This window comes from Muntiacus reevesi, chromosome 3 (genome assembly GCF_963930625.1).
Source record: "Muntiacus reevesi chromosome 3, mMunRee1.1, whole genome shotgun sequence".
NCBI classification, from domain to species: domain Eukaryota; kingdom Metazoa; phylum Chordata; class Mammalia; order Artiodactyla; family Cervidae; genus Muntiacus; species Muntiacus reevesi.
In genome coordinates, this window is record NC_089251.1 from 14,978,103 (window position 1) to 14,982,289 (window position 4,187).

The following is a 4,187-nucleotide window of genomic DNA, read 5'->3' on the forward strand; positions in this document are numbered from 1 at the left end:
GCCAGCCCACCTAGGGAACATTCTAAACATGCCACCCCCGATGGAGACAAGTGTCCACACTACAGCTCACGGCTATCTTCTGTTAGTCCTGCTGTTGGCGGGAGACTGCCTGATGACAGACATACCCAACTATACCTCTCATTTTCAAGACAACATTTCATGCTATAAGCTGTGAAATGGGTACCAGCTTTATGAACACACAGAACATCAATATACCCAAGAATGCACCAGCTACACACTTCTGAAATTATTCCCAGTTAGTAATTACTTCAAGTGACCTTTCCTCTCTGTCCATTTAATGCCAATATGCAAAATGATTTTTCACATGAAAAGGAAACACAGCCAATAAAATAACCTAAAGTTGCCTTATTTGCCGATGTCTTAGGTTTTTTTTTTTTTTCTTTTATAATTAATTTTCCACATTTCATCAGATGCAGTATCTAATAATTTTCTTTGTCAGGTAAATGAGTTATTGAATGAAGAAGTCATACTCCAATATTTCTGTAAGTGACTAGTCTTGAATGATCATATTGACTTCTATAAAGAAAAACAAGTTATCGGCGGACTGCACCTGCCAGTCAAAACTTCACTAACAAAAGGTAAAAGGCATCATAACCATAAGGGGGTGTGAAGGAATCTGGAGGTTGAAAACTAGGTCCACTTTGAAGTATAATTCGCCTGTTTGTATGGAGTTGCATATTAATTTATAAATATAGGAAAGCCTGAAAACATATGGCATTATAGTTTATCAATATTGAACAAGAGCTTTAAAGAACAAGTCCTTTGTATCAGGGCTCAGGCAGTTCTGCGTCTGCACAGCAGACGGACGTGGGGCTGGAGCGGGGCCGGCCCGGGAGGCGCTGGATGCGCAGGAACCAATGAGCAAGCCGGGGGAAGCTGGGCTGCACTCTCTGGATGGAGAGCGAGTGCCGGGCATCTCAGGCGCGCTCCTGGGGCCTCCCGGGTGGGGGCGCCGGCGGGGACAGCCCGGGATGGGGGGTGGGGGTGACGCCCCCCTCCCCGGCCTCATCGGCTCCTCCGCTCTACTGCAGGTCGAGGTGCTGGATCTGGATGAGGACGAGGACGACTTGAACGTGTTCATTAAGGATGCCTCATTGATGGACACGAATTCCTTCAGCCCTCTGATGCCTACATCCCCTTTATCAATGATAAACCAAGTCAAGTTTGAAGATGAGCCAGATTTGAAGGATCTTTTTATTACAGTTGATGAACCTGAAAGCCATGTTACTACAATTGAAACTTTTATTACTTACAGGATTATTACTAAGACACCTCGTGGAGAATTTGACTGCAGTGAATTTGAAGTTAGGAGACGTTATCAAGATTTCCTTTGGTCGAAAGAAAAACTTGGAAGAAGCACACCCGACTCTGATTATTCCACCATTGCCAGAAAAGTTTATAGTGAAAGGAATGGTGGGACGCTTTAATGATGACGTCATTGAGACACGCAGGAAGGGGTTGCCCAGGGTTTTGAACCCGACTGCTGGTCATCGAACTCTAACATTTAATGAAGACTTGAAAATTTTTCTTACTGCACAAGCTTGGGAACTCTCTTCTCACAAGCAGCAAGGGCCTGGATTACTCAGCAGGATGGGACAGATAGAGTGGTTGCATTGTCAATGAGAGGAGTTAAAAGTCGCCCCAAGGAGTTCATGGAAATGAATAACTTCATTGAAATATTTAGCCAGAAAATAAATTTGATAGATAAAATATCTCAGAGAATCTACAAGGAAGAACGGGACTATTTCAATGAAATGAAAGAATATGGCCCAATTCGTATTCTGTGGTTGGCATCGGAAGAAGATCTGGCGGATACTCTAAAAAGTGTTGCCAGCTGCATTGACAAACGCTGTAAGGCCTCCGAAAAATGCATGTCTGGACTCTCAGAGGCCCTGCTTCCTGTTGTACACAAGTATGTGCTTTATAGTGAAATGTTAATGGCTGTCATGAAAAAAGAGACCAAATACAGGCAGAACTGGATTCCAGAGTTGAAGCTTTGACATCCAAAAGGCAGATACTGATCTGCTTATGAAAGAGATTGGAAAATGGAAGATAAAGTGGAGTGTGCTAATAATACCCTGAAAACAGATAGAGAAAGATGCAAACAAAACATACAAAATGATTATCAAGTCAGCATTTACAAATATGGCCAAGGAGAACATCCTCCGTTATGAACGGTGTCTTGCTACATGGGAATCCTTCCTTACATCACAGACAGATCTCCACTTGGAAGAAGCCTCTGAAGATAAATTGTAATCTCATTGAAGACCTCTATGTGATCTTTGAAAGATAATGTCTGTTAACCAAAGTTATTCTTTCTCAATGGGCTGGATCCTTTCTAAAGTGGATAAAAAGTATTTCACACTATCTGGAAAACCGGCAACTTAAAGCTCAGGTGTTCCATATCATTGATATAAATTTGGAGGTGTATATATACACACACACACACACACACACACACACATATATATACACACACACACATGTAAATATTTAGCTTAGTTTTAACTATGTTCTTAAATTAGTATGCCAGTAATTATAATTATACATAAAAAAGTTTTTTTTCTTAAATATTTGTTTGTGGAACATGTCATTTTAAATATATTGTAAAGACTGTTTTAATAAAAAGTTTAATATAAAAAAAAAAAAGAGCAAGTCCTTTATATCAGTGAGAACAGAGAAGACAAAGGTGTGCTGTGTTCTCTGCCTTCCAGGCCATTGGCTCCAAAGACAGGGCCAGGCATAGCACTGATTCATCTTCTTCGGTTTCCTTAATCTATTTTAAATTAAACCTGTCCTGTAATTCTTTGGAAATGTTTTCATAGAGCTTTTCACATCAAAGAGGACTCTTTATTTCCGAACTTGTCTGATAAAGTTTACCTGTTTATCCATCCTGACAGCTGGAAGATAATATATGAATACCTGGCTTTAGACTATCTGTCTTTGACCAAATACACTTCAGGACGTTATGTAGAGGCCTGAGTTTAAGCCCAGACTTTCTAAACAAAAGGTACATGACTCAGGCCAGCCCGTGGCCATCCTTGACTTCCGTCATGTATAAAATCGGGATGATGAGACTTCATTCACGGGGTTTCAAGGAATAATCAAGTGACGTGATGACTGTCAAAATACTTTGTAAATACTGAAGGGTAGATAGAGATTCGGTTCTGTGTTTCTATCTCACCAAAGACTGGATGGAGGAGGAACAGGTAGATTTCAAGCAGTGACTCACACCTTCCTCGTGAACGTGGGAACCCTGTGGAGGGCAATTAATAAACAGCCCATTTTCTACAATTGTCTAAAACAGGCCCCACCACTGACCCAGATGTGGATTCACAATGCCCCACCTAGAGAACTCCGAGTGAGCACTATTTGGCATCAATGTAGTAATTAAATACAGCGACAAAGCAGATCAGGTCTTTGGAATGTTAACCTCATTATCACCCTCTCACAGCTACTTGCCAAAGAGTTAACAGCCATTAAAGCTCCACTGCTCATCCAGTCAGAATATTAAATTAATCAGTGCCTCCCTGACTCAAATATCATGGATGGAGTTAATCCTTTTCTTTGTACATATCAAACAGGATATGTAGAGGCTTTGGACAAACTATCTAATATTTTTCACCATTTTAATTATTTCACGTAGGGTTTCGTTAGGCCATTTTTAAAGTCCTTATTTAATTTGTTATAAAATTGCTTCTGTTGTTTATGTTCTGTTTTGTTTTGTTTTTGCGTGCGAGGTACCTAGGATCTTAGCTCTTGGACCAGAGATCCAACCAGCTTCCCTGCATTAGAAGGGAAAGACTTCTTGCAAAAGCATACATGTTTGATGCAAGCAATCTTTGCAAATAATAAATGCTGCCGCCAATTGATCTATATTCCTATGTCTTTATCTACCTGTTGTAGTCATCTTTAGTCACTTAGGGAAACTGATCAAGGTGCAATCCTCTGGAGAAAGCAGTTATACCATCTTCTATCTGCTAATAAATCACATCATACTCTCAGGGAGGGAAAAAAAAACAGTGAACAAAATGTTGTTTGACAGAGGCCTTTGCCCCAGTTCTGTTATGCTGGTCGCAACTATGTCATGATCCCGTCAGCATTAATTATCCCTGAAAGATAAAATGTGGACACAAAACTGGGCTGTGCCTCTATGTTTCGCTGTG

At 40.6% G+C, this 4,187-nt stretch overlaps 1 pseudogene; it reads left to right on the forward strand.

The window, feature by feature from the left end:
• The first annotated feature begins 915 nt into the window (after positions 1 to 915).
• Positions 916 to 2,277, forward strand: LOC136162713 (sorting nexin-7 pseudogene; annotated as a pseudogene).
• Positions 2,278 to 4,187: the final 1,910 nt, after the last annotated feature.